Raw genomic sequence first — 10673 nt, 5'->3', positions numbered from 1 at the left:
ATGTACAAAAGCTTATTCCTTCCGTCAGACAAGGGAGCTGAGGTTTCTAAAAGCTAGCTGTAACAATCCCTTCTTTATACAGATAGTAAAGATGGAGGAACAGTGGGAAGGTCTGTAAGCAAAGAGAAGCATTGACAGTATTTACAGCTGAGGCTAAAACAAGGACCACACATGAAAAGGGAGAGTGAGGATACTGCTGACTAGGCTAGATGTTTCAGATGGCTGAAAAACCTTAGCCAAGGGAAGTACATAGTACATTAGCCTCCATTGCTGCTGCCTGGGAAAAATTAAGAATACCTAGAGCAGAGTCCACAGCCATCATTTAGAGAACAGATTATGGAACAGTATTAAGAAACACCTCAAATCCTCAAGTCTGGCTCTTTGGTTGAGGCTCATCTAGCCCAGAGGATAGTTATGGAGCCATGATGCTAATCAAATACATCTGCTCTGGCAAGTTGTGCAAATCTACTCTAGAGTCTAGAAAACCAATAGAATCAGGATTTCCTTGGATCTTAGATTTCTTAGTATCCAGGGGACCTACATGATAGAGTTGCTAGGGAACCTTAACAGAGAAAGTAGCCTGGGTGTAGTCCTACGAAAGTTTTGCCTCCTACAATAGAAGGTAGCTGGGCACTGAAACGTTATGAAATGCTGCATGAGCCTAAGTGAAACAACAAATGTAGGGTCCCAATGAAGTCAACTGCACTGCCCCCATCTCTAACAAGCAATGTCAGGACTGAGATAGGTCCTTCTAAGACAATAGCTCCATCCCAGTGAAAAGCAGGATAAGTTTAAAGGAGATTTATGACTAACAGCATAATGGTTTTATAATAATCTTGTGCTATTGATACACCTCCTCACCTAATGGCACTTCCCCCTCTCAACCCCTTCCTCATGGTCCTCTCTTGGTGTCCAAATCATTATGGCTGGGGAAGCATATCACATTTTTTCCTCAGTGAGGGAGTAGAGTGAAGCCTCATAGAAGAGACGGGCACAGAGTCACCTTGCTAGGTCATCAACCACGTACTCCATCTCCCAAGATTTTGAAGAAATGTCACTTTATTGACACTAGCAAAGGAACAGGAGCTCCCTTTTTGGGGTGTGAAGTGGGGAAGTTCTGAAAGGGCAGTGATAAAGGTTCATTTTCAAGGTATCTATTTATTCCCATTAATTATTATTCATTAATTAAGGTTGTTAACTAAGAACACCCCCAGAAATAAACTCTTTCCCCTCAAATTAAGCTCTTTTCCCATCCTGCTTAATGAATCTTTTGCTGCTTTATTCCCCATCCCTTCTTGTTACCAAGTCTTTCCTTCTCTTATCCCTTTCTTTCAATCCCTCTTCATTTCCTTTCTTTTGGGCACATCATCTAGAACAACTGTCTGTCCAGTCTACTTATACACCCCATTTTTTCCCTGCTGCCAGGCCCATATCATGGTGATCCTGCCTGGCTGAGGACCCATTTCATGAAGTACCTTCAAGTAACTAGAGACAAATATTTGAGAATTAGAGGAGATGACACTTCCTTCCAGGACTGAGCATACTGCCTCTGCAGGGCTCCTAGATTGCTACCAGCCCAGGGCACAAGAGACTGGGCTGGATCTCCTGCTAGCATGAATTGCTGCTAGACCGCTGCTTAGTGGGACTGTGTTCCCCACACCCCAAGAGTGAGGGCTTCCATCACTGATGCAGTACTGAACCAGCACTCCTGAATAACAGGGGATTTTGTGGAACCAGAAACGCATGATCAGCTTAACTGGAGTAGATTGGGTCTCCTGGGACTGAACAATATGAATGTTTGCAGTGCATGTGACTTCAGAAGATCAAGCCAGCCAGGGCTTTATTCCCCACTGGGAAGTGATGGGGGTATTCCCTATGACTATACACAGGCCCTTGCTACCCCCCAAGGGGCAGAAAAACACCAAATACATGTCTGTGTTCTCTGTAATGAACCCAGGGTTGCAGGTAAGATCCCCAAAAAAGGCACTATTTTGGGTCTGTGTGATTTGCCACCAAGATCCTGGTTAGCCACTTCCTACCCTGAGGCAGTCAAGCATGTATGTGCAGTTTCTAAGAAAATCAAACAGCAAGAAGGCTAGAGCAAGTAGCTAGGCAACATACCCTGCACTACAAAGCAGCAGCCAGCTGCAGGGGTGAGGTGAACGAGTCACGAGTCCCATGTGCATAGGCCACGTGCTTGGTCTGTTCTGTCAGTGGTTTCCATCAACCCATCTCTCCCTAGCAGGAGCTCACAGGCTATGCCCAGCCACCTCTGCTCTCCAGTACCCTTTAAACAGTCATGCCAGTGCTGCCAAAGGTGCTGGGCTGATGGTCAAAGGGGATAAGCTGCCACACAGCTAGTATGTCAAGGGAAGTGCTGCCTCAGCTGTAAGATGGGTAGGTCCCTTTGGCATCAGAAGGCAGCTGAGTCCCCATGCAGCACTCAGCTTTTGCCCCTCTGCTCAAATTGCTGTCAAGGTACAAGGTGTTGTGGGGTGTCTATCATGTGGTCACTTGCTTGCAAATTTTCAGACTAGGGGAAGAACCCTTCAAACTCACTTCATATACACCACTGACTAGGTACTGGATGATGGGGCTCTGAGGACACTGGATGGACCTAAGCAGATACTTTGTGTGGTAACCCTGTACCTGGGTCTTCAAAGCTGAGTGGGTGGGGAGTCTTAGAATCTGCATGAGTTGAGCAGCCTCACTACATCTGACCACCCTCATCTACAACCTGAGGGTCACCTTCCTGTGATGGATTTAATCTGACCTCCCAGCAGTGAAAAGAAAAACACATTTCTACTGGTTGGAATACGTGGAAATGGGACAGTCCATCAGAACTGAAGATCATAAAAGGTATAGCCAGCTGGGCCTGGAAAGATCACAGGCAGCCTTGTGTTCTGACATTTGATAGAGGGGGTGATAGGTAAGTCACTGAGGCCTTAGCTTGTGTCTAGACATCCATCCCCAGAGAGGACAACTAAAGAAATCTGGGTCATGCCATCTGAATACACTTCTCCTGTCCACCCAACTATCCTGCAATTTTTGCACTTCCCAAGGTTGTTTAGATCTTGGAACGATCTCCTCTTGACTTAAATGCAAGAGTGGTACCAACCAAGATGTTACTGGTATATGAGGCCAGGCTCATACCTGGTGTAACTTCAGTGAAGTCAAGACAAGTGTGCTATGAATTTTTATGAGAACAGAGGAGTTGAAGGAGCTCCTTCCATTGTAGGGCTTTCCAAAAGATAGATCACTCTCTGTTTCGTGTTCTACTGCAGAAAAATGTGCAATACAAGAAAACACTGCTATGCAGCAACATCTCAGGGTCACAGAAACAATTCTCTCCTCCCTGCAAAGCAGATGGGCAGAATAGTGGTTATTCTTTCTCACCGCAAACAGTGGGAAAAAAAACAGAACCACACCCTGGGGATTCCCTCACTTCAGGGTGAAGATTTTGATCACAAAGCTTGCTGTATATTCAACAAAGACTCTTCATTCTAAAAAAAGAAGTGAAATTGAGAGTGAGATCAGGACATCCTGGACACCAACAGCTAGATACTATCTAAACTTTGATCTTATATAGTGCTTTTCATCTGTAGATATCAAAACATTTTACCAAGGGGCCAGTCTCATTATTGCCATGAAAGAGGGCATGTGACCAAGGCTGCTCAGCAGGTCAGTGGCAAAGCTGGAAGGAGAATACCGGTCTCCATAGTCTCAATCAAGTGAGACTCTGTAACAAATTCTTTGCCTCCATTTTTCTGAGCAAGGACCAGGACATCCCCCTGACTGGGATTCAAGACGGACTCAGAGGAGGCGCAGCCAGGCCTAGAGTCAGAAAGGACCTAGTTAGGGAACTTCTGGTGGGGCTGGACGTGTTCAAATTAGCAGGTCCAGGTGATCTCCATCCCAGGGTGCAGAGGGAATTGGCAGAGGTCATTGCAGGACCCCTGGCATGGCTTTACGAGCACTTGTGGTGTTATATATTGTTTGTTTTCTCCCATCAAGGCGTGGCAGGTAAGGCCAGAAAAGGGGGATGGCAACTAGCATGATCAATAAAGATCTTCAGAGACCAGGAAGATGCCCTATAACAGATTTCAAAGGGCCTTGGATCATACCTTAAAGAAGGAGCATGTGAAGAAACCAAGAATGACAAGAAAGCTCTTGGTGCCCCACATGGGCAAACCACAGCAGTTCAACTCCTCTTTTATTAGAGATAATGGAGAGCTGCTTCACTGATTTGTATCTTTTTTTTAAATTTCTGCTATTTTCTTCAAAATTATAATGAATAATTTCATCCAAGTTTGACTAATGTCAACTTGGCTAGTGGGAAGAAATGACAAAAAGGGGCTTTTGCAAGAAGATAGTCACTTGTCTGTCTTTTTCTTGCTTGCTTGCTGGCTTTCTTGCTTTCTTTCATGGAGATTTCACCTCAAAAGTTTGAAATTGTAGCCAGATCTGAAGGAAGGATCAGTAAACACCTGCTTTCTGGGATACCCTGCTGGACTGCTATGTAGAAGGCTTCCCATTTCAGCACAAACACTTTATTTGTGCCCTAGATGGGAATTGTAGGTTATGTCTATAGTGTATTCCTAGCTCTACCAGTGCTATCCTCTTTTAAGTATGCTCTGAAGACAAGCTTCAGAGGCTGCTCTGAAACCTACCAGAGATAAAGATCCCCAGGAGACCATCAGAGAGCAACCTTCATAGCCATATTTCTAGGTTTGGGATATGTGAGCAGAAGCAGGTAGGAGGGGAGGGAGCATGGCAGTGCTGACAATGTCATGTAGTCCCTGGAGTCTTTGTAAAATGCACCTTCCCCAGTGCCTGTTCAAGGTTAGATCTTCCTTACTGTCAATGTCAGAAGTGAATTTTATTGTTTACTGCCTTGTCAGCTGAGCACAGCTATCACAATCATGGGAGAAGGAGCCAGAATTCCTTCTGGCTCATGTGCCAGATACAGAAAGCTTGACTGAGTGCTAATTGCAGGATTCATGGATCCATACCACTGGAGTTGCTACAGGAGCTAGAAAGTGCCCAGCTCATCCTGCAGATCACTTGTTGTTTGTTTTGCTTTCATGTTAGATAACACTGTTCAGCTCTTGACTCCATGATTTGTGGAGCCAAAGGCAGGCTGCAAAACAGCCACCCCTCCCAGCAACATGCACAATGAACAGTCATGAAAGCATTTTGTTGCCTCTACTGTTTGGCTGCTTTGAATTTCTGGGGAGTACCAGGCCTGGGAAATTGCAGGGCTTGCATATATTTACAGAGACAGTTACTTGGCAATGTCTCCAGTCACGTCACTGTATGTGTGCTTACAAGTGTCTTCTGGGAAGTTTGACAACATGTGAGACTACCAAGTGAGGAAGTGGCTAACCTCCCTCGCTCTGCAGACCATGTATAGTAAGGCAAGCTCAGAAGAGAAAAGCTTTATTTCTTAGCCAACCCGGAAAGTGGAGTTTTATATAACCTTTAGTTGTGCTGGTGGCTGCAGTTACAGTGCTGAGAAGGTGAAGGGTCCTGTGGGTGGAATATAGCAGTGATCTTTTGCTAGAGACTGTTGATGGTGATGTTACTTTATGGAATGACTCATAGAAGGGGAGAAAGTTATTTGATGACATCAAGTTCCCTCACCCACTGCTACCTGGCTCAAGCCCACCCCTATATCACACTGTCCAATCCCCTTCATATATCGCAAGTGATGCTGCTTGCACTGTCTCATGGTGCCCAACTGAGTGGGAGCTTAGAGATGGGCTTCTGAGCCACTGGGGCAGTTGGTTAGATGTTGCAGCCTCCCACTCTTACACCCTAGTTCTGACCTTTGTTGGGGAAAAGCCTGCAGTAGTTTCCATATTTCACTGACAACCTTTAAGTTGCCCTCTAGTTCTATAAGGCTAGGGACAAAATTCAAAAAGCCTGGGGCTGAATTGATTCAATCTTTGCAGGTTAGTCTAACCTTGTTAAGCTAAATCCATTTCGAACTGCACAGACATCCCAAACATGCGAGCACATGCCTGCAGTGGCTCAGGCTAGAAGCTGTGGGGCACTACAGCAGCCCTTCCTTCCCTTCCACAGCACTGAGCTGAGGGGCAGCATGGCCAGGCCCCAGCAGGATGCTCTGATTAGCCCAGCAGGGAATTGATAACAGTGTTTATCACCCCATTAAGAAAACAACAGAGGGACATTACCAGCCACCTGTTGATTCTGCCTTTGTCCCATCTGCCACAGCACAGACCATAGCCAGCATGTGGTCTGCTAGCTAACACACAGACACGTCTTGGCAAGGCAGAGGGGAGGGGGAAATTCCTGCTTAGCAAGGAGTGGTGAAGGGGTGTGTGGAGGCAGCCTCCAGTCTCTACCCAGCTCCAGCCAGGGAAGAGAGGGGAGGGGCCAGCTCTGCTGTAGAGAAGAGAGCCCCACCCAGCTGAGAGAGCATGCTGAGATGCTGGGGGAGTCTGGTTTAACTTAAACCAGCAAGGCGTCTGGAACAGGCAGTGTATAAACCAGTTTGACCCAAATCAGTTAAATATGATACTACATTCAACCAGGTTTATCTCAAACCAGTTTCAGCCATTTTCAAACTGGTTTATGTACACTGAACATCTGTTCCGTTACAGATTTAAACCAGTTTCTGATCACTTAAACTGGTTTATGTGTAATGTCTGTCCCTAGACTAAGTGAACCTGGTACTTGCTGAAATGCAATAGCATGGCAGCTTTGGAAGCAGATCAATCCTCACATTCAGCAAAGTATGGTTTGTGACTAGGGTTGCCAACCCTCCCAGATTGGTCAGGAGCCTACTAGAATTGGCATCAATCTCCCAGTGACTATTGAAAGCAATCTAGGAGATTGATATTGTGAATGGGTTGAACAGTACAATTAATAATGAATTATGTCATGTTGGAAAAAAAAATCTCTCAGAAAAGCTTCAGTCAGAGTAGGCAATCCTAGCCATGATAGTGTCAGTTCCTTCCACACGCATACACTGTTCTTTGCTAGGAGTGATCTTTTATGTGGAACTAGGCCAAGCTTTAACAAATGCCTACAGATCTGGCATGCCCAAACTGGGTTATCTTAAAAGGGCCTGATTTTTACCCTAAAAGTTCTGAGCCCCTGACCTCTAGAAACCCAGCTCATTAAACAACATACCTGAGATCAGTAGCTGCTTTTGAAAGTCTTAGGCCTAATAAGTCTGGTTCTCATCCTCACCAGTCTGAGTCTAGCAGGCCACTTTAAGGCCTCTCTAGACTGCTAGTATGCTGTAAATTTGTGATAGCCTAAACGAAAGTCAAGTAGTAGTGTAATTAGGGATGGGCGATCAGGAAACCAGCCCTAGGTGCCAATTTTCAAGGAAGAACAAGAATGGCAACTATCACCACTGCTGGCCCAGCTACTGCCATTGGTGTAACCACCACCACTTCTACTCTGGATGCTACTGCCACCCAGGCCACAGAAATTGGAGTCAAGTCCAGCATCTTCCTTCCCAAAGGAACCCACAACATTGTAAAGGAGCTAACTCCTTTCATCTGCCACTGATTTCCCCAGCATACCTTTGCTTCTGTCCCAGTTATATGACTAGCAGACTGCTGACCTCAGCACATGGCAATCGCTGTGCCCTTTCCATAGCAGCACTGTAGCTGTGCAGTTTCCAGCCTCGCCATGTGGTTTTCAGTCTGTGGGATATCATTCTCACTTCCATATGGAAAGGAAACTTGAACACTATTTTATGCCTGATATATGGCTCATGAAAGTCAATGGCAAGACTCCCTGATTACAGCAAGACTCTCCTTGATCTCTGGGTCTTTGGGTGGGTGCTAGGATCCCCAAGGCTGACCTCTTTATTGGCACAAAGGGCAACAGAAGGTAAAATGAACCTCATTGGAAAGGTTTGCATGGCTGAGCAGGAAAGCCACCTCACTCACTACTTTCAGGTATAGGTGACATGTAGGTGGGGGGCACATGCCCCCCCTGAGATTGGCCACTGCTAGATTCTGTGGGAGGTCACTACTAGCCACCCCTTGCTGCCACCATCACCACTGTCAGCTTCTGTGGACAGTTGCCACTCACCACCGGCTTCTGTGGGCGGTTGCTGCTCACCTCCACACCCCACCCCACACCCCGCCACCAACACCACCGCCGGCTTCTGCAGGTGGTTGCCACTCGCCATGCTGCCCAGTCTCAGGAGGCACCAGTTGTTAATGCTTGGCATGGGGTGTTATTTGTGTTCCTTTCACAAAAATACTCAAGCTTTCATGAGGAATTAACTGGGAATCCCCCCAAGCTATTAATACCATCAATGATCCAAATTAGCTCCAGCCACTTTGGCTTTCTGCAGCATTAATAGTGCTGATGTCTGCATTAACTCATGACTTGCGAGATAAACTCAGACCAGGCTCTGTACAGCTCTTTGAAATGCCATTACCAAATGTCATGGCAGCAATCTCTATAAAGAAGGTCTGGATGGAAGTACGTCACTGCTGCTCTATCCTTTCACCAGAGGAGCAGCAGAGAATGAGGCAGTGGGTGTACTACCTATCTCTGCAGGGTCATCACTCCTCTTGGCTCTGGAACTTCTGGACAGTCTAGCATCTGAATGCCAACCCTCCAGGTAAAGCAGTGCTGGCAAATGATGCTTGGTACTGCTAGTTGATTGAAGGGAAGAAGATTTCAACAGAATGTTGGCAGGGTGAGAAATACAGATAAGGACAATATTTAAAATATTGGTTAAAAAAAATCTCTTTTTGCCAGTACAACCCGCACCTCCACTAAAGTTCTTTGCAGATGTGGCTTTTCTCACAAAGTTTTGGTAGCGCAGAATAGCACTGACTCAGCTGAGATGATGGGCATCAACCTTTGACTCTTAACAGCAGGCACTGATATAATGCTTCATTCAGGGGTGTCCCAGGGATACTGAGAAGAGGGGCTGGGAAGCCCTGCCTGCAGGGCTTAATGTGGGAAGAAACACTAAAATAAAGAAAAAAATACAAAACAATCACTTACCTGCAGGACGAGTGATGCCAGAAAATCAAAGAGAAAAGCACATGCGGTTTACAAGCTGTGTCTTTATGCAATTAAGGTCAGCGGGTGACATCACAAGGACGCACCTGCTGGCAGGGATAAAAATGGTCACCGACAGTAGGGAAGGGAGAGCCAGTGAGGAGGTGGAGGCTCTCCGTGCTGGCAACAGGTGAAACCGGCACGAACTAGGAATGCCCAGGCAGCGAGCAGCTGTGGAAGCAGTGAGAGCTCCTCACATGGGTGTGCTGAGATTGAGCCCCAGGAGGGGTGGAACACTGGGGGTGACTTCCCCCTAGTGCCGCAAAGGAGGTTCGTCGGGGAGATGCCAAGCGGCAGTGGAGCCAGGACGACAAACTCAAAAGAGAGGCTGAAACCAACCTCAGGGAAGCAGAGGTGATCCTGCTCAACTGCTCCCAGGTACCAGGTCAGGGAGCTGGGCTAGGGGCAGAGAGGAGAGAGGGACCACGCAGGACCAGCATCGGGGGAGGACTGCCAAGTTCAGGGAGAAGGGCTGGGAAAGCCGACCAGTAGGACACCAGACAGGAAGACCCTTTTTGGGTTCCTTTCTTGTTTCTTTCCTTTGTTTTATTTCTTTACTCCTGCTTAACAGCAGCCCCTTGTTGACCACAAGAAGAGAGCTGACCAGCTCAGGGGGATCTCAGGCCTAGAGCCCGGGTCAGCTAATTATCCTTCCCCAAGGAGGAAGGGGGATACAATAGGGCATCAGGAACATCTACACTGGAGAAGCAGCGGTGGCAAGATCTGGCGCCCCACCAGAGGTTGGCATAAGGCTGGGGTGTAGGGGAGGTGGAGCCCCACAAACATCCCACAGGCAGAGTGGTCATCTCTGAGGAAAACTTCGAGGCCGAGCCCCACACTGACAGAACACTCAAAGACGTGACAGGTGACTTCGGGGAAGGCCAGAGGGACAACCAAAGCCCACCTTGGAGAACCCACGAAGCTAGAGAGCATACACCCTCTACTGTCCAAGCCAAGGTGGCAAGCAAGCAGGCGTTCAAAGCCAGGTGGGCACAAGGGTCTACTCTTTTTTAAAAAGTAGCCATATAAAACACTAAGGAGCATAAAAGTGTTTGGCACTACCTCTTGGTCCAGTGCAGTTCAATATCTTCATTAAAGATCTGGAGTGTCTACTTAGGATTAAGGTTCAAAGTAGCTTTAATAAATTGAAAAGTGATCAGAAACATGGATGAAACATAGTAAGGGCAAGTGGAAAATACTGCATTTAGGAAAGAACAGTTAAATACAGTGATACAAAATGGGGAATAAGTGGCTACACTACAATATTGCAGAAAAGGACTTTGGGTATAGCTGACCACAAACTGAATAGGAGCCAACAGCCTACTACTGTTGCAGAAAAAAATCAAATAGCATATTGGAATGTATTAACAGGAGTGTCATGTACAAATTACAGGAAGTGATTTTCCCACTCTTCGCTGCTGGTGAGGACTCCCTGGAAATAGTGTCCAATGTTGGGGCACCACACTTCAGGAAAGACAGTGACAATTTTCAGAACAGTCTAGAGAAGAGCAGCAAACATGATTAAAGGTCTCAGTAACTCAGGGGTGGGCAAAATGCAACCCGGGAGCTGGATGCGGTCCACCAGGCCATTCTATCTGGCCTGTGGG

Source organism: Gavialis gangeticus, unplaced genomic scaffold, assembly GCF_001723915.1.
Source record: "Gavialis gangeticus isolate Ggan-Ray unplaced genomic scaffold, GavGan_comp1, whole genome shotgun sequence".
NCBI classification, from domain to species: Eukaryota; Metazoa; Chordata; order Crocodylia; family Gavialidae; genus Gavialis; species Gavialis gangeticus.
The sequence above is the reverse complement of the archived record's forward strand: the minus strand, read 5'-3'. Positions refer to the sequence as shown.